Here is a 20,591-nt window from a genome sequence, read left to right on the forward strand (position 1 = left end):
CAGAAAATCGATCATCAAGATGGAATCCAAACTCCTATTGCAAGTACCATCGAGGGCGCGTTCATACTACTGATGAATGCTACAGGTTTCAAAACCTCATTCAAGATCTTATAGAGGCAAATAAGATACCATTGCCTCTAGCTAGCGAGAAGACTGGATGATGTCGGAGCAAACAACACAAGACAGAGGCGAGCTTCAACGACAAGATTTCATGACCTCTTTTTCTATTTCTTTTTCATTTTTTCCTTTCCCCAATAAGTCTAGCATAGGCACCTTTTCTTTTCCTTTAGATTAATTTTGTAGTTTTTTTTTTCCTTTTCCCCTTTTTAATAAAATGAGAATTTATTTCCTTATATATGATCATTTCATTATATTGCATTAAATAAAAAAAAACAAAAAAAAAACAAAAAAATAAAATAAAATAAAATAAAAATAAAAATCCATGTCGAATAAAGCACAAGGTATACCAATGATTTGAGGCACCCCTTTGTAGCCACGTCATATCTCCTTTCACCTTTCAATTTTACAATCCTTTCTTCATAAACCACTTTGAGCCTCGTCTAACGATATACCCTTCTTTTTTTCAACCTACATTTACCTAACCTTGGGATGGGATGGTGTGTTACTTATGCAATTCTAAAAAAAAAAGCTTGAGTGATTTCAAAAGATCAAAATAAATAGAAAAAAAATAAAAGCAAAAAAAAATAATAAAAGTGTGCAAAAGGGCAAGTGTTCCAATGTCTTTGATTTGAAAATGTCTTTGATAAGAATACATCTTAGATTGCATCTCTTATAGAGTGCTCGGTACCGTGCCTGAGAAACATGAATGCCAAGTGAGTGATAGACCGCATGATCGGGATTGCCCACACTTATGAAAATAAAATAGATGCTAAAGCAAACGATAAAAGAGAGCTAAAAAAGAGTAGAAACTCAAGCATAAAAATATAAAGATTCAGATGCGAGGTTGTACACCTTGGGGGCTTATCTAGGGTCTTGAGCCTTTATCCCCTTCTTTTTCAAACCTTTAGCCTAACCACATTACAACCCTTAAAAAGACTTTTTTGAGGTATACATAGTTGTGCGAGGTTCGGCTAGAGCTACGTTCGGCCTGATTCCTAACGGATACGTAGGCAACCTCACAATGGGGTACGGCCGTAATAAAAATGCATTCATATTTACATTCACAATTGATCATATCAAGGGATCCCCTGTGCTCATTCCTATTCACTTAGAGCTAGACTTGGGGGCTTGATCCCTACATCATTAGCTTACCTAGCCTTAGAGTCACCATCATTTGACTCTTCTAAAAATAATATCTTTCCACACACTTTTACACACTGCACAGATACATGACCAAATTTACTTCCCTTAGGAACCCTTTGTCATGGAATCTTAACATAACGTTGAAGCATGCCTTGTCATATCAACATCACTCATCATTGCATCACAAAGTACGAAGTGCTTAACCTCCGTGCCTAAGTTACCCAAATACTTTCATCGTGGAGTCAACAGTTGAGATAGCCTAGGATGGATTAATCCTTGCACCTTGAGAGAAAGTATCAAATGACATTTGACTAAGCTCATTCAACATGCACCTTCAAACACTTCGATTCCTTTTCACGTCTTTCTTTTTCGGGAGAAAGTCGGTACCCTCCACCAAAATGACGGAAATTTTTTGCTTTTTTTGGCATTTTCGAGTCGCACGATCACATTACAATGCACACACGAGTCATGTACACATTGAGTCATGTCATGTCATATCACTTTTATTTGAGTCACACATGTCATTTCACTTTGAGTCGAGTCAACCTCGAATCAGTCGATCACATCGAGTCAAGTTTATACCTTGAGTCGTGTCAAGTTAATGAGTCAAGAAACATTAAACCTTAGGTAAACCATAAGATAATTAAAAATATTGGAAAAGTTATATAGTCTAAAATAAATACAGGTGCAGTAGAATAGGGAAGACCATACTCCAATTCTTGGCTCTAGAGATATTTCAGCAGCGACAGAGCTCAAAGCTTCTCAAAAAGGTGATTTCGACCTCATACAACAATTTCGGGTTCCTTGGTACGCCAGATAGCCCCTATAAGCAATTTGACATGATTAGTAGTCGGCTCGATTACAATCGTAGTAAGTGATTGACCTGACAAAAAAATCGTCTCACTTAGCTTAAGCGCCTAAAACACTGGCTCATTACAATCGGTTCAAAAGCAAGCACTTAAACAAAAATATTTCTAAATATGGATTGTCGCGCATTCTTATTAAACGACAAAGTTTTCCAAAATTGGATTGTCATCCCCAACTGACAATATTTCCAAAAATGGATTGTCGTGCATCTTCTTCAACGACAATTTTTCCAAGATTGGATTGTCATCTCTGGCAAAGTTTCCAAGATTGTCGTGCTCCTTCTTTGTTTGACAAGTTTTTCCAAGTTCGGATTGTCATACATTCATACATCGCTGGCAAGTTTTCCAAGATTGGATTGCCATACACCCAGTTCCCTATGGAAAAATTTCCCAAAGGATTGTTGTAGGTTTCTATTCATCATAAATATCGGCAAAAGTTCCTCAACGTGGATTGTCATTCATTTCAGTAAGTGACAAATTTTCCCGAAGTGGATTGTCGGTCGACTCTTTTTTGCAAATGTTCCAAGACGCGGATTGTCAATCGTGGCAATATTTTCCCAAAAGGATTGTCGCATAGCGTCGGCAAATTTCCAAGGTGGGTTGCTTTCAAGAGTTATATTCCAAGATGTGGATTGTCGATCGTAGCAAAATTCTTCTGACAGATTGTTACAAAGCATTGGCAACTTTTCCCAAAAATTGGATTTTGGCAAATTTTCTGAGATATGGATTGTCACTTCATCGTGGAAACATTTCCAAGGATGGATTGTTACGAAGCATTGACAACTTTCCCTAAATCGGATTGTCATACATCATATAGGAGTTGTGTTGGCAACTATTCCCAAAGAAAAGTGTATTGTCATCACAGCAAAAGCACCGACATACTGGTTCACAAGCAGCAAAGCGCCGACGTACTGGCATAGCATCATTAAGGATTAAAAAGCAGTGATCTTTTCGAAGACTATCACAGCGGAAATTCGAGTCATATAAAAAAAGAAGCTCTTTGTTCAGAGACGAGTGAACATCGAAACAGCAAGGTGGCGTTCCCTAGCTTGTGGAGAGTTGTCACAAACAACTGAAGGTAATTTCAAGCGAAGTTGTCTTCGATAGTATTCCCTTGGACATGGAATATTATCATTGCGGAGGAGGATAGTTTCAGGCGAAGCAATCTTCTATATTAGAAGCAGTTACAAGCGTAGCAGTTTTCAAGCGGGATGGCATTCTCTAACTTACAGAAGGTCATCAAAACAATCGGTTACTTTCAGAGACGTGTGCTCGACGGTGCATGATTCGCGTTTCTTAACTCTTTTATCTCTTTAACTAACACTAGTTTTGTAGGTATCGGCGTTACAAGAGTGGTTTAGGATCGCAGAACGTTCTGAATCATTCTCCGTCCCTATCGATACTTTGACTTTTGTTTTCGAAACTTGCGTTTCTCCAAACTCAGTAAAAGTGGGGGCTTCTGTAGATACCCATTTGTGTCTCCCCAAAACCAAACCCAGTGATGAGTACCTTTCACGTCGAACCATAATCGAATGAAGTGAAAGTGTGGAAAGTTTAGTGTTGCGGATAGTTTTAATTTCTTTTCTCTTCTCTTTGTTTTTGAAAACTTATTTTAAGAAAACAGCCAATCCAGTTTGGTTGGTCCATGATATGGGTCCAATAGCAATGTAGTTGGATGGGGCTTGATAAGAGCTTTCCAACGATATATTATAAGCTTAATTCCGATGAATATTGAGGAAGTTATGGCCAAATTACTGAACTGGGCCCGGTTTGAGCCTTATTTGCGGCCAAATGATCTAGAGGAGGGCCTAATATGATTTATCATTCCTAATGCAATTAGGAATGGTTTTAGTATTCTAGATTCTTCTAGAAGGTTCATTTCATTCCTAATTCAATTAGCATTGATAAATTGACTTTTGTTGACTTTTCAGAGTTTTAATTAAAATCAAAGAGCATTTTTGAGGAAAGATACGATTTTATCCTCGTGTACGGCAAAAATTATCTGATTTTAGAAAACGCGTCAAAAACAGGTTTAGCGCCTAACTCCAGGCATTGGCGCCTGGCGCTAACGTTGGCGCCTGGCGCCAATGGCCAATGGCTGGCGCCAATCTCGTTTTGCGTGCGCCTGTTTTGTTAATTTTATCTTTTTGGCTGATTTTCTCTATAAATAATGTCGTAAAAACTCCGTTTTGATTCACCAACAACCAATTCTCATCAACATTCATCTATATTCACCTACAACCAGTTTTCAATTCTCTCTCATTCTCTTTAATCATTCGCTAATTCTCTTAATTCTCTCTTAATAATCTACAATCTCACTTTCTCTCTCTTTTTCTAAAACTAATCTTTCACATACAAAATTCCGCATTTATTATATCTAGAAATACCTAGCCATATTCGAAGTTGCCTTCGCCCTAGACAAGAAAGGTTTAATTTCTGAGGGTTTGGTCCCAAATCTCTCTTTCAATTATTTAATTTAATTGTTGTTTGTTTATTATTTTCCTTGAAGTTACTAACGTGTGTATTTTGTTATTAGAAAGAGGTACGAGACATCAAAGTAAGTACTTTAATGGTTTTAATTGATGTTATGATGTAGAAATCATGTTGATGTTGTTATTATGATATTCCTAGTATCATGTCTAGGATAACTTTAATAATAAATATGATTGTTACGATGCTTCCTATTTTTTTCCTAATATTTATGATCGTTAGTATCATGTTAGGGCTAAATATTTGATTTTTGATATTTAGTAACATGCTAGGGTTTGTTATTAATCTTGTTAGTATCATGCCTAGGATCTTGCTATTTTCATTATGCTTTAACATGATTATCTTGATTATGATTATAATTGTTATTATATTATTATTATTATTTTGATGATGATTATTTTATTATGATGATTATTATTATTATTATGATTATAATTATTATTTCGATTATTGTTATGATGATTGTTATTATCATGATATTTATTATTGCTGTGTTGCTTGATACATTATTTATTTGTTATTTCTTGATCACGCCTTTTATGCATGTTTAAAGGGAATTTGGTACTTGTAATCACGCTTAATAAGATAATTAATAATCTTGTTTAGGGTTCATTGTGATTATAAATTCAAGTGATCGCCAATAATAGTTTATTTGTGCATTAATATTCAACCAACATAGATAAACAGGTTTAGGGTTAATCCTATTGATTGTATGTTAATCAGAAAGCGCAGATGAATACGATCAGAATAAAGTAGAGGCCTATTATTAGGGCAGGTTCAATTTCTTTTAGGTTGGATTTGTACCTTCATCCCCGAACCCTTATTTGGTTCAAGACCATATAGAGTTGACGATCTCTTGGATCGTTAAGGGGTGTAACCTTCACCCCGTGAACGGTATACAAGTTCCTAAAACTAGTTGGCGACTTTTTTGCTCTATCTTCTTCCCTTTTGGATGCCACCGTACTTTAGTGTATGACCACAGTGGGGTTCAAGCTAGGGGTTAACGCTTGATATATTCCATACAATGTTCTACATAAGTCTTAGCCCCAGGGGATATAAGCACTTTCAACCCAAAAACTCTCATGGCAATAAGGGTTCATCCGAGTTTTTAAATCCACCAAAACCATGAAGTCGAGTTTGATTTCATCACGAACTCGCGGAGCCGCCCGTTGGCATACACCCTCAAGGGAGGCTACCTTGCTAACGTATCCAAACTATTAACCATGGTACCCTTTTGACCCCAAATAAAAACCTAACCATAGTGGAACATGGAACTGGACCTTAGGTTGCGAACTATTCTTTGCATCATTATGCCTACGTGTCCGATCTGTGTATATTTGGTCGTTTTGATCTTAACCTTAACGATCTTTCTTTGTCTATGGTGGATTATTTTATGACTAACAATTGCCAAGGGACCGTACTCACTTAGTAATTAGCACAAACTCTAAAATTGACCAAAAAAATAAAAAAAAACCAAGAAAAATCACATAAAATTGGAACTGATTATCATGACACGGCAAAAAATGCTGCGTCACGACAATCAGTACCGTGTCACGGCGGCCTGTACCGCTCCACGGTGCAGGTTTTCCGTGATACGACAATTGCGCCACGACACGGTGCCCAAGTTTAAGTCCAGTCAACCTCTATTTTAGTCTTCTGTGCTAATTTTGTCCACGTCTCAGTCATTTTGGTTACTTTTCACATGTCTAGCTATACAATCATACCACGAGTCTTATAACATAACTTAATCACTCAAGAGTCAAGTATAGTCCAGACACTTTCTTTATGTTCCGACTCGAATCGTGCACCATGTCTTTTATGATCGTATACTAGGTTCATGCACCCTTTTTTTCTTCATAAAAAAAATGAGTGGAGTTTATTCTCACCTGTTTTCAAATTTTTTTCCCTTCCTTTCCTATCTTGAGAAATTAGTCAAAAAATTAAGTGAATTGTTTTATTTCATAGTACTTGGTCAAGGAGCAGGGGTAGATTAATACGGTTTGTGTCATTACCGCAACAATCTCTTAAATCCAAGAGGTGTTTAAAGAGAACTTCTCCATCTCCACATTACTTATAACATTTCAATGGTCACTAAGGAAGATATTGAGAACATCAACAAATACATCGAGGCATTGTCAGCCATGATAAAAACCCTTACCACTAGGGTCACTACCATGAAACAAAACAAAGTCACTGTTTCCACCGTGGACAAATTGAAGGAACAAATGAGTAAGATTTCTGTGGATTTCACTTATGTGGAACAACCTCCCACTCCTTTAGATGTGAAAAACAGGCTCCCTGAAAAGTTGTCCACTGCTGATATTCCAAAGTTTAAGCCTACTGAAAATCGAATATTCCATTTGATGGCGTTTTATGCAACCATGGCTCTTAAGGGATTGGATGTAACACTCTTCCCTACGGTGTTCCCTCTCTCCTTAGAACATGCTTTCCAACAATGGTTTTATTCCCTAGATGCCAAGCACACTTCGACTTGGCAAGATGTCACTGACAATTTCATTAATCATTACAAGTGTAACATTCAAACTAGAACGTGAACTCTCCATTCTCAAACAGAAAGAGAATGAAGACTTCACCGCTTATCTAAACAGGTGGAGGGAAATAACTTCACTCATGGTAGACCCTCCCAAAGAAAGAGAGATGGTTCTCCTCTTTAATCAAAATCTGACTCACAAATATAGGGAACATCTTAAATTTCTTCCACTGAACACTTTCGAAGCTGTATACGACATCGACATCAATATCGAGGATGAGCTAATAAAGACTGCTTGTAGTAACAATAATAACACTTGGAATAACAAGAAGAACGACCATCCTTCTTTTTTGACTTTTAAGCACGAAAATACTACCAACAACATAGGCCAAGTTGATCTCATTGAAGTGTTAGCTCTTGATGCTCCATTGCTCAAGAAGAAAAGAACTTACACTCCTTTAGGAATGACTTATGATGCGGCGTTTGATCGATTTTACGGTCAAGGTTTGATAACACCTATCGGGCCATTTCTAGAGCCAAAACCTGATAAAGGGGCGCCAAATGGAATCCCAATGCCCATTGCAAGCACCATAAAGGAAGGGGCCATACTATGGAGCAATGTTGGAATTTGAAGGACCTCATTCAAGACTTGGTGGATACAAACAAACTTCCTGTCCCTTTAGGCGGCAAGAAGTAATGAACACAAGGCGCACAGCAGATCCTTCGTGCAAAATTTCATGATTTCTTTTTTTTTTCTTTATCATTCATCTCCACTCCCTCATTCATGTCTAGCATAGGTTTTCCATTTTCGAATTTTTATATGTTTCTCATTCATTTTTTCCGTTAATAAAATGAGAAAATTTCTTATACATCTCGATAATAACATTTTTCATTCATTCATTCTCATAAAAAAAAATCAATTACCGAACTAAACACAAGGTACACTAATGACTTGAGGCACCTTTGCAATTTTGTCATTCCCTGTTAACCGTTCAATCACATTCCATTTCTTCATCAACCACTTTGAGCCTCGTCTAACATTTGGCCTTCATTTCTTCAACACACATTCACTTAAACTTGGGATTGGAAGATGTGTAATTGTATAACATTCAAAAATCAAGTAAAAAAAAGGGGCAGCAAAGCAACAATAAAACAATATCTAAAGGCAAGTGTTCCAATGTCTTTAATACAAACACGTCTTGAATTACGTCTCTTATCGAGTGCTTGGTACTGTGCCTGAGAAATGAATGCTAAGTGAGTAATGGACCACATTATCTGAGATTTCCAGCATTGATTCAAAAGAATAAAAAAAACGAAAAGCGAAAAAAAATTGAAAAAAAACTTGTAAAATTCAAAAATTTCAAATTTACAATTACACATCTTAGGGATTCTCTCGGGTCTTGAGCCTTGTACCCTTTTCTTCTTTAAACCATCAACTTAACCATATTACAACCCTTGAAACCTTTTTGAGGTGTACATACACTTGTGCAAATTTCGGTTAGAGCTATGTTCGTCCTGATTCCTAACGGATATGTAGGCAACCTCACATTGACGTGCGGCCACATTTATATGTATGATCGAATTGAAGAATATCCAATGCTTACCCCTATTACCCTATCCATCTAGAGCTAGATTTTGGGGCATTAACCCACATCATTTAGCCTACCTATCTTAAAGGGTCACCATTTCGACTCTTCTCACATCTCCTTCCAGCTCCACAGCCTTTGCAGCATCACCTTAGTATAACTTTCACACAATTCTTTCACACATACATAGCCATATCATCTTTCCCTTAGGAACCCTTTATCGTGAAATCCTGTTTTCCCACTGTTCATGTTTCATCATCTTTCATGAAAACATTCATTAGAAGAAACATTATATACTTGCTTAGCTTCCTGATATGAGCAATATTAATTGTTTCACGCATCTCATAATGTGCTAAATAACATTTATATATAAGTGATTTGTAATCATACAAAGAATATCATGCTTAGCTCCTTGACCTAAGCAATGTTCGTTATGCAATAATCACTTCATCTATATACGTGCTTAGTTTCCATACCTAAGTGATGTTCAAGATCGTTACTTTACACCATATATGATGCTTAGCTCCATGACCTAAGTTCATTCATCTATCGTGTCACATGATGTAATTGTCCTTAGCCTCTTGGCCTAAGAACATGCATCATGCATACATTATTCTCAAGACAAGCAATTCAACCCATACGATTCATTTCGTCTTGCTCAAGGAGGAAGTTCAAAACTTCTTCCCTTTTTCTTTATTTTCTTTTAAAAAAAAATTTATCGAGGGAAGCTCGAAAACAAAACTTCATTTTTTACGTCTTTCTTTTTTAGCAGAAAGTTAGTACCTTCCACTCGTCTCATGACAAAAATGTCGAAATTTTTTTGCTTTTGCATTTTTTCTGTTGCGTGTGTTTGCACACACACACCATGTACACATACAACAACAAGTTATATATACATGTCATTTCGTGTCAAGTCAAACTTGGTCAAGTTAGTTGGTCAAATCAATCATAGTCTATACCAGTCCCTTGGCAAATTGTATTTTGCAGGTCTCAATTACAGCCCACGTCCGGGGACAAGCAGACCATCTACAGCCCACGTTCGGGGATAAGCGAACCATCTACAGCCCATGCCCGGGGACAAGCGGACCATCTACAGCCCACGTTCGTGGACAAGCGGACCATCTACAACCCACGTTCGTGGACAAGCGAACCATTTATAGCCCACGGCGCAAGGTTCTCGATACATAGAGACTTGCAATCTTATTAGACAAGTTTTTCCTCAAGCATAGAAAATTTTTTATCGTTGTCATCTCTCAAAGCAAAGAAGTCAGCGACTACATCATATGTCGACTTTGCTCAAGCATGGAAAGTATCTCAACCGGTTGGTTTCTTTAAGCATAGAAAACTGCCAAAATCATCAGTCCACTTTACTCAAGAATGAAAAGTATTATTGGTGGGTTTCTTCAAGCATACAATACCATAAATTCATATGTCCAGTTTCCTCAAGCATGGAAAGTATCATCAGGTAGATTTCTTCAAGCATAGAAAGCAACCAAGCTCATTTGTCAACTTTCCTCAAGCATGGAAAGTATCTCAACGAAACATCATCCGCTGGATTCCTTCAAGCATAGGAAACTACCAAACTCATTTGTCACCGATACACTGGTGTTAGATATGAATTCTATCCCTTTACTCTTTTATCTATAGAACTAACATTTTTCTATAGGTATCGGCGTATACAGAGTGATTTAGGATCGCATAACGTCTTGAATCATTCTCCTTCCCTATCAAATACTTTGACTATCATTTTTGAAACTGACGTTTCTACAAACTCAGTCAAAGTGCGGGCTTTTGTAAACACCTAAAAATGTCTCCCCAAAACCAAACCCGATGATGAACAACCTTTCACCGCCATTATTGGTTGGGTTGAATATTTAATCTTGAAGTTCTTAAATCCATATTTCCATTTCATAAACCAAACCAAATCCTATCCCATTTCTCCAAACCATAACTTATTTTCCTCTTTTCGTGCCTTTAAAATCATTCATTTCGTGTCCTTTAAAATCAATCATTTCGTGTCCTTTTTATAAAAATGTTTAGTCCAATTTATTTTGGTCCATTATCTGGGTCCAATGATTTAATAATTAGACGGGGCTTGAAAAGAGCTTTCCAACGATATATTATAAGTCCAAATCCAAGTTATAATGAATAAGTAATGACCAAAATATTAAACTGAGCCCAAATCGAACCTAAGCCCACCTTACCTATGACCTAATGATTATGTGGAGGGTCCAAAGGATTTAATCCCATTTATAAACAAATTAGAATTAATTTAGAGACTGAGCCTCGCCCTTCTTCGAGTAGGGGTAGGCGGATTCCACCGTCGTGGACACCAGCCGAGTTGGTTTTCTATCATGAGAACCACATTTCTCACCGTCCACTTGCCGACATTGTCGATGGCACGCTTCACCATCATGGATCCAGAGTTGGGGAATTGATTACCTGGCTATACGGGATTATCACGAGGGATCTTGTCACTAACGCCTTGTGGGAGTCTGCTGGTTTAAGAGATTTCTTTTCGGCGGTCACAGGATTTTGCTGCCCCCGAGGTTATAGCTCGACAGTGGTTTGTGCGTTGTTGGGGTACTTTTGGGATACTACCAACACTTTTCACTTTGCTTAGGGGGAGATGACAGTGACCCTTCTGGATTTTAGCATGATCAACGGCTTACGCTTCACCGAGCGGGTCGTACGGCATATTCCGGACCTCACTTGGGGGGCGGCTGAGGTAGCAGATTTGTTAGGTCCGGTCATTCAGCATATGATGACTCAGTCGGTGCCTCGAGGTGGTCCTAAGAGCGGGCGATTAGAGTTGGCTTTTGTTCTTGCCCATGGCTTTGACATGGCTGAGACGACACCTGAGCTGCGAGTGCGGAACTTTATCATGATTCTCATTTCCGGGACTCTTTCTCTTGATAGGAGTTCACGAGCGCTCGTTTGCTACTTTCCTTCTCTGGTCAGGATCGGCGAGATAGGATCCTATAGTTGGCTTTGTGTGCTTCTTTCTTAGCTATTGTAGACACCTAAAAATGTCTCCCCAAAACCAAACCCGATGATGAACAACATTTCACCGCCTCTATTGGTCGAGTTCAGTATTTAATCCCGAGAGTGCTTAAAAACTCGTATTTGATTAAATTCATATTTTTGAACTGTCCATGGATTAGTCTCGATGTTTGGTAAAAGCATAGTTTTAATTTCAGCCCAAATTTATTATTTAATTTTAGCCCAAACCTTTTTTATTTATTTTTTTATTATTTATTTTTAGCCCAAACCTTTTTTTATTTATTGTTTTATTATTTAATAATAAAAAAAAAGCATAGTGCCTTTTTGCGGTGTTCAAAGGGAATTGAGCGTTAAAGGTCGTCATTCTAGAAGATATCTGAGGCTGACACATGTCAGCAGGTTAATAGCCCTAATGGACCTGCCTAGGCTTGACACGTGGCACTCTTTGATTGGTCCACATGGACAAGTAATTTTTACCCAAAACATTTGCCCTCACATGTAGCACGTGGCGGGCCACATGGTGCCTATGACACGCGGTATTTTGGGAGTAATGAATAGTAAAGAGATTGTTCAACTTCTGCGGTGTGACGGGGATGCCCCCGTTTTAACCCTCTGTAAACAGGGTTTTACCCCTCTTTACTTTCAATTTTCACAAACCATTTTTACTTCTTAGAGAGAGAAAGAGAAACTCTGCCCCCGCCTGTAGCGAGTTCAAAGCTTCTGTTGTGATTAAGGTTAAGAAGATCGTTGGTGTACAACCCTAATCAAATTAAAAATTTATAAACACTTTACTACCCTAATACAAGTATAGGGGCAAGCAAAGGATCGAACCCAAAAGGAAGCACACACGAGTTTATATACCAAATCCACTAATGCAAGAGTAAATGAGAGAATATTTTTGTTGATTTTCTTGATTAAGTAAACTAAAGCAATTAAGAAAGGAAGATAAACAAGATTAACCAAAGATAAACAAATGCTAGGGGTATGGGGGTGTCAAACATGGTCAAAAATAGATGAACAATGATGATTATCATGAATAGCATGCCATATAATGCAAAGTTATACTCAAACAGCTCACTTTCATGCAATTGCTTAAGCAAATCAATGAACTAAATCAATGCACAACACATAAAAATCTTCGTAAACAATTCATTTTCATGCAATCATCAAAGTAAACGTGATCTTAGTCTAATCTAAATCATTCTCATTCATTTAGATTAGGGAACAACAAATAATGTGCTACTAATAATCTCAAGCTATTAAAAATCATATCTTTCATCAATTTATGGCAGGAGTTCAATCAAGTCATTATCAATCATCAATATTAACACATGTTTTCCACCCCCTTCCCCTAATTAAAAACTGGGCCGAGCCGAGTGCTTCCAGGCGCTTGGAGAGAGCCCCCTACTATCAGCATGTTCCGCCATGAAGGCGGAGCGCCATGGCATCCGGCCTTGCCAATTTTAGGCGCAAGGTCGTCCTAGGCTATGGCTACACTTTGTCGGTCCCTAACGAGGGCGACACCATAACCTGGCCGAGCCTGGCCAGCTATCAAGACAAAGCATTCGGCTGCTATGAAGCGGCCTTCCAGGCTGGCCTCTACTTCCCTCTCCATCCGGCCGTGGAGAAGATCTTGGACGGATACCAACTGGGTATCTGGCAACTTGTACCCAACTCCTGGATCAATATTCTGGGGTACGTTGCCGCCTGTGAGATGCTGCAGGTGGAGGCGAGTTTTGAAGCGTTCGCCCACATGCATTATCTGAGCAGGGCGCCTGCTAGGGGCGGCGAGGGCTGGTACACCTTGACCACTTGCAAGGGGTACATGATGGCTGTTGGCAAAGAGAACAAGTGGAAAGACTGGAGGACTAAGTTTTACATAGTCAAGTCTGCCGACAGCCGCCTGAACCAAAAGTATAACAGGTGGAATAAGGATCCACCTCTCCTAGCAGGCAGGAGCGCATTGCCGCCTATTCCCAGGCGGGCAAAGGAGGAGATCATGGACGCGGGGTTGTTTACCATGTCCGTGTGGACGAATGATGAGGGGGACAAGGAGGTCACCCCTCAATGCTATCTCCCTTTGTACAAGTGGTTTGAAGAAGGGACATTCTTAGCCGCTTGTGGGCTAAGTTCTGAAATGCCGAGAGGTAGTCGGCCGTCTGTGTTATATGCAATTTACTTTTGCTTTTCAGTACATGTTTAATGGTACTAACACTTGTTTAATTTTGCAGACAAAGCAATGGAGAAGCTCTCGGCCACAAGGAAACCGGCTGTATCTGCTGCTCGATACAGGTCGAATGTCCTAAACAGGGCAGAAGCAACCACTCACACCAAAGTGGATGAGCAGAGAACTGGCGGCACCTCCAAGGTAGGAAATTGTTATACTTTCATTCTTGGCCAATATTTAACTTGCCTGAATGATATCTGACTTGCGTTTGTCTTGTATTGTTGTAGGGTGCGCCTTCCAAATCTCCTTCAAAACCATCCGACCCTAAAATCCAAAAGACTAGGGCGGGTGACGTGAGTGCATCCGGCAAGGGCGGCCGGAAGCACGTTGCTCATAAGCCCAAGAAGGGCCCAGACGCCTCTTCTCTCGAAGCTAAAAAGGAGATCAGCAAACCGGATGCCTAGAGGGCATCGAAGAGTGGCTTCAAGCAACCCACCACTGCTGTCGGCTCAGCAGGAGAGAAGAGGAGCCTGGGGAGAGAGGAGGAACAGAAGGACGACGGTAAAACCCATTCGCCTCTATTGTTTTTCCATTTAGATATACTTTAAGTTATTTTTCTAACTTTCTTTCCTTCTCAGTTCCTGTGCAGAGGCCGACTGTAGTCCAGATGGCCAAGTCCATGCTGAGGGCGGTTTATCCTGACGACAAGGCGTCTGTCAGAGGAGTCGGCACCCTTGACTTGGATGGCATCTTGGGGAACCTCTGCGAGGTATGAGTCTTAGCTCAAGGAATTTTTTTTTTTTTTTTTTTAATAAGTATTATTTATTTTTCCGCCTGGTTTTAACCATTCGGCTCTTTTGCAGGCCATGCTGCGCGTCCAAGGGCTCAGGCAACCCCTCAAGGAGAAATCCAAAGAGGTAACAGTCGCTAAAGCTCAGGCCGAGTCCGCCTTGGATCGAGCTCAATTTGATATTGCTCAGAATGAGTATCTGACGCTTGATATGATGTATTCGCAGGCGGAAGCCAATATGCAGGTGAAGAAGGACCTGGACTCAGCCCGCCTGCGCATCACTTCCCTTAAGAAAGAGATTACAACTCTTAAGGAGAAGCTCGAGCCTCTTCAAGATGCCAAAGAAGAGGCCGAGAGAGCCAAGCAGAAGGTGGGCCGCCTGGAGCAGCGCCTCAGCAACCAGGAGCATCAGCTGAAGTCCAAGTTTGAGTCTGTGGCTGATCAAGAGAGAGAGGCTCTTGTTAAGCAAATGATGAGCGATTATGAAGCCATCATGCGGGACACTTGGGCGGCTGTACAGCCGGACTCGGACTATCAGATTTGGAAATCCAAATTTGACGAAGCCAACAAAGCATTCGACGCTCGCCTTATTGAAGAGGCTGAGAATGCTGAGGCCGAGGAAAGTTCTGGGTCCGACTCTTCTGGGGAGTCGTCCTCTGGTGGCGAGGAGGAGGATCAGGCGGAGGAGCAATAGAAAAAGGATGAAGAGCAGCCGAAGGACGACAGGCCGACTGCCACTGAAGAGGCTCTCCCCTGATCACTTAAGCTTTTATGCTTTTCTGCGGCCGAATGGCCATGTACTTTTCTTTTCCGGCCTGCGTGCCGAGTATTTGTATCTTTACCGACCAAGGGGTCGGGTAATTTGACAATCTTTCTGGCTTTGCCAGATAACAATCTTAACCAATCGTCTGGTGACGATTGGTCTTTTTAATTTGAATCATTCGGCCATTTGGCTGAAGTTATCCATATTGTTGTCCTTTGCATTTTGAATTTTTCATTGCATGTTTTTGGCTAAGTATTATAACCTGTATACCATGCGAATGTTCTTGCCCCTGGACGGATGTCGAGTGGTTTCGGTTTATTGGATTGATTGGCTTAGAAATTTTTGATACTTAGAAGAGTATGCATGAATTCTAAGTCAATCAATCACTATGGTGATTGCCCCAAACCACGCGGCAGACGTCCATCAAGAATATGCAAACATAAAGTGTTCATTCGGCCATTGGCTCGAACTAACTCAAATTTCCAACTTAGCTAATTTGCTAAGGGTAAACCTCCGCCTGTTCTGCCCCATAAGCAAAAACAAGCGCCTCCGGCCATAGGCCTCTTTGAGATAAAATGCTAAGTTTGTAACTTAACCAATTTTCTTTAAAAATAATTGTCCGCCTGTCTTGCCCCATAGGCAAGGATCAGGCGTCATCCGGCCAATAGCCTCAATAAGTGTTATGTAGTTAACTTAACTTGTATATTAATCAAATATTCCGCCTGTTTTGCCCCTGAGCAATAACAGGCTCATCCGGCTTTATGCCTCGCTTAGCCTCTACTTATGAAACAGTGACCATTTCTGAACTGCGCTAGATAGAAAATTCAGGTCTTTTAGATTAAAACAAACGACTGTGAATGCTGCCTTAGCATTCGGTAGGGCCGCTTGATATATTTGTAGAGCAATGTGCCACCCAAATGGGAGATGCTTCTCCTCGACGAATTCGCCCGAATGGACGTCGCCGGTTATCTGACTCATGTTGGAGCAGACAGTCATACTCATGTTGGAGCAGACTGTGACCATTCGGTCTCTTTTTGTTTATTAACATCCGGCCATGGGCCTCATTATGATTTTATCTGGCCTTAGGCCTCTTAAATGATTAAGTAAATATTCGTCAAGTGTTGGTGTAAACTTGATGAATTTCGTAGGAACAACTGTTCTAAAACAATCGGTTCCTTCAGAAGGATTGGAGCGTCTGCTGTTGAGACAAACGCTCTACAAACGTATTGGTCGTCTGTATTGTATACAGGCGACACTAAGAGCTTAAATAAAAAGACAAGTTGGGAAATGAAGGCATATTCTCATTAACAATACGTGAGATTTACAAAATTGAGGTTTTTGCATTCGTACTTAGAAGTAGTACTTTTTCAAGTTGTCTACATTCCAAGTTCTGGGCAGCTACCTGCCGTCTAGGTCTTCCAGGCGGTAGGTGCCGTCTCTTACTTCCTCATAGATTTGGTAGGGGCCTTCCCAATTTGGGGTTAGCTTTCCCTGCTCCTTCGCCCTACCGACTGCCTCCATTTTCCGTAGCACAAAGTCCCCCACTTTGAGAGGACGCTTGTGTACTCTTTTGTTGTATGCCCGAGTCATTCTCAGACGGTATATCTCATGACGCACGACAGCATTGCCCCTGCGCTCTGGAAGTGAGTCCAATGCTAGGCGCATGGCCTCCCAATTCGCCTCTTCATCATACAACATAATTCGAAGGGTCGGCTCATAGTGCTCAATGGGCAGAACAACTTCTGCACCATACACCATTAGGAATGGGGTTTCTCCCGTTGCCCCTTTAGCAGTCGTTCTGATGGACCAAAGGACGTGTGGTAATTCATCGGCCCAAAGGCCACCAGCCCGCTTAATTTTCTTTTTAATCCCGTCTGAGATTAACTTGTTGAAGGCTTCGACCTGGCCGTTTGCTTGCGGCCGGCCGACTGATGCGAAGAAGCTTGAGACCCCCTGGTCTCCCAGCCAAGTCTTGAGTTGAGGCGTCTCAAATTGAGGACCATTGTCAAAAACCATAGACATGGGCACCCCGAAACGAGTGATTATGTTCCTCCAGATAAAGGAAATGACGTCTTTAGTCTTGATGTTTTTGACTGCCTCAGCCTCTACCCACTTGGTAAAGTAATCCACAGCCACCAATATATAGCGCTTGCCGCCTGGTGCAGTTGTATATGGCCCAAGAATGTCCATGCCCCATTTGGCAAAGGGTATTGGGCTGTGGATGGCCGTCAGGTCTGTAGCCGGACGATGGATGAGCTTGCCAAACTTTTGGCACTTGTCACATTTTTTCACCATTTCCATGGCATCCGACTCCAAAGTTGGCCAAAAGTAAAGCCGCCTGGCCTTGGGCGCGAGGGATCTGCCGCCTATATGGGAGGCGCAGAATCCCGAATGCAACTCTTCGAGAACTTCCTTCCCCTTTTCAGGGGTAACACACTTCAACAGGGGTTTCAAAAAGCCAGCCATGAAGAGCTCTCCTTGTCGCAACTCGAAGTTAGCTGCTCGTTTTTTTATAACAGCCGCCTCCCGTGGTGAGTCAGGGAGCGTGCCGTCTGCAAGATAGGCCCGGATGCTGTCCATCCAGGTTGAGCTTCGGTCAAGAATTCCAATGGGGTCTTCCTCAGATATACTTCTTTTTTCCATGACCTCCCAGAAGACTGACCGAGGCGTTTCACAGGAGGCGGATGATGCCAACTTGGACAGAGCATCCGCCTGATTGTTTGAAGACCTGGGCACCTGAGTTAGATTAAATTCTTCAAGTGACCCAACTTCACTCTTGACCGCCTGCAAATACTTTATCATGGCCGGATGAGTGGCCTCGTACGTTCCATTAACCTGGAGTACGACCAGTTGAGAATCAGAGCAGGCGGATACCTTCTTAGCCCCTGCCGCCTTGCAATACCGGATGCCGGCCAGCAAGGCCTCATACTCGGCCTCATTATTAGAGACCTGAAACTTGAACCGTAGTGCGTATTCGTACTTATCTCCTTCAGGAGATTGACAGATAATCCCCGCACCACAGCCGTTCATAGTGGAGCTCCCATCCACATACACTTTCCAGACCTGGTCCGTATTGTCCGGAACAACCGGCCTTGTCATTTCGACAATAAAGTCAGCGAATGCTTGTCCCTTTATTGCCTTCCTTGCTTGATTCATAAGTGATTTCTAATCCTTGTATTTCGATTGCCCATTTGAGCATTCGTCCAGAAGACTCCAAGGTTGTGAGTGGTCGTTTGATCGGTTGGTCGGTATAGACCTTTACCGCATGCGCCAAGAAGTAAGGTTTAAGCTTCTTGATGGCCATGTAAAGGGCAAGGCCGAATTTCTCAACCATGGGGTACCGAAGCTCCGCATTTCTCAAAACATGGCTTATGAAATACACCGGGAGCTGGATGCCGTCTCTTTCAGCTAAGAGGACAGCACTGAGGGCATGATCAGAGACGGCTAAGTACATGAAGAGCTTCTCTTTAGGCAAAGGGCTGACAAGCCTCGGCAAAGAGTGCAGATGAGTTTTAAGCCTTTGAAAGGCCGCCTCTGCATCATCCCCCCATTCAAAGTTTGTCTTCTTTTTGATTGCCTGGAAAAAGTAGAGACACTTGTCGCCTGAACGGCTGAGGAATCTCCCCAGGGCCGCCAGACAACCTGTTAGTTTTTGCGCTTCCTTCACAGTACGGGGCGACTGCATGTCGATCACCGCCTGTATTTTCTCAGGGTTGGCCTCTATTCCCCTTTAGTCAATAAAAAATCCGAGAAACTTCCCAGACTCAACACCAAAGACACACTTTTTTGGGTTAAGCATGACCTTGTGCCGCCTGAGTGTGGCGAATGTTTCTCGGAGATCAGCAAGGTGATCCGCCTGCTGTTTGGATTTGACTATGATATCATCAATGTACGCCTCTACATTCCTTCCGATTTGATTAATGAAGACCGTATTAATCATTCGTTGAAAGGTAGCAGGCGCATTCTTCAAACCAAACGACATCACCGTATAACAGAACAACCCCTGATAAGTGACGAATGCCGTCTTTTCTTGATCTTTTTTCCACAGGGGGATCTGATGGAAACCTGAATAGGCGTCCATGAAACTCATCAAGGCATGTCGGGCTGTTGAGTCGACCAGACTGTCGATCTTAGGCAGTGGATAGCTATCCTTTGGACATGCCTTGTTGAGGTCTGTGTAATCAACACACATACGCCAAGTTCCATTCGGCTTTTTTACTAACACAACGTTAGCTACCCACTCAGGGAAGTTGCACGACCGAATGAACTTGGCATCTAACAGCTTTTTTACTTCGGCAGCTGTTGCCTGACTTCTTTCTTTGCCGTGGTTTCTTTTCATTTGCCGGATGGGCTTCTTTTTAGGATCCACGGCGAGTTTGTGGACAGTGAGATCCGGGCTGATGCCTGGCATCTCCTCCACTTCAAAGGCAAAGATGTCTTTGAATTCCTTGAGCAGCTGGTGAAGGTTTTTACCAAACTTTGCAAAGTTAATTGTCCCCACCTTAACAGTCCGCTCTGGACGGCTATCATCCAGAGGGATATCAATGTGCTCACCAGTAGGCTGGGGACGAAGATCATCCGACCTTTCCCCGGTCAGTGATTGCTATTGCTTTTCTTTTTTGACCACCACCAGCTGATTAGTCTTTCTTTTCTTTTCGGCTGGTGGGGCCGACTGTTCTTCCTCGACATTGTCGAGGTCAATCATTTGCTTGCCCCGGCCGGATGCTGCGGCCGCAGGCTTGACGTCCGAGAGATAACACTCTCGAGCCGTCTTTTGGTCCCCATTAAGGGAACCAACTGTTCCATCATCCTTCTCATACTTGAGTAGCATGAGAGCAGGGATGATGACGGCCTTACACTCATTAAGAGTGGGTCGGCCAAAGATGAGGTTGTAAGCCGTGAGCTCTTCAACCACTAGGAAACGGATGGTCATGTGCCGACCGTCTCCCCTGCTTCCCAGGCGGACAGGTAGGTCAATTCGTCCGACTGGGTGCACAAGTCCTCCCCCAAACCCAACTAAGGTGTGGGTGACCTCCATCATGCTATCCGGTTTGTACTTGAGATTGGACAAGCATTTGAGGCTGATGAGATCAGAGGAACTTCCTGTGTCAATCAGAATTCGGCCAACCAGCTGGTTGGCGACTTTACACTCAATGACAACAGGGTCATCAT

This window comes from Chenopodium album, chromosome 5, assembly GCF_948465745.1.
Source record: "Chenopodium album chromosome 5, dcCheAlbu1.1, whole genome shotgun sequence".
Classification (NCBI taxonomy): domain Eukaryota; kingdom Viridiplantae; phylum Streptophyta; class Magnoliopsida; order Caryophyllales; family Amaranthaceae; genus Chenopodium; species Chenopodium album.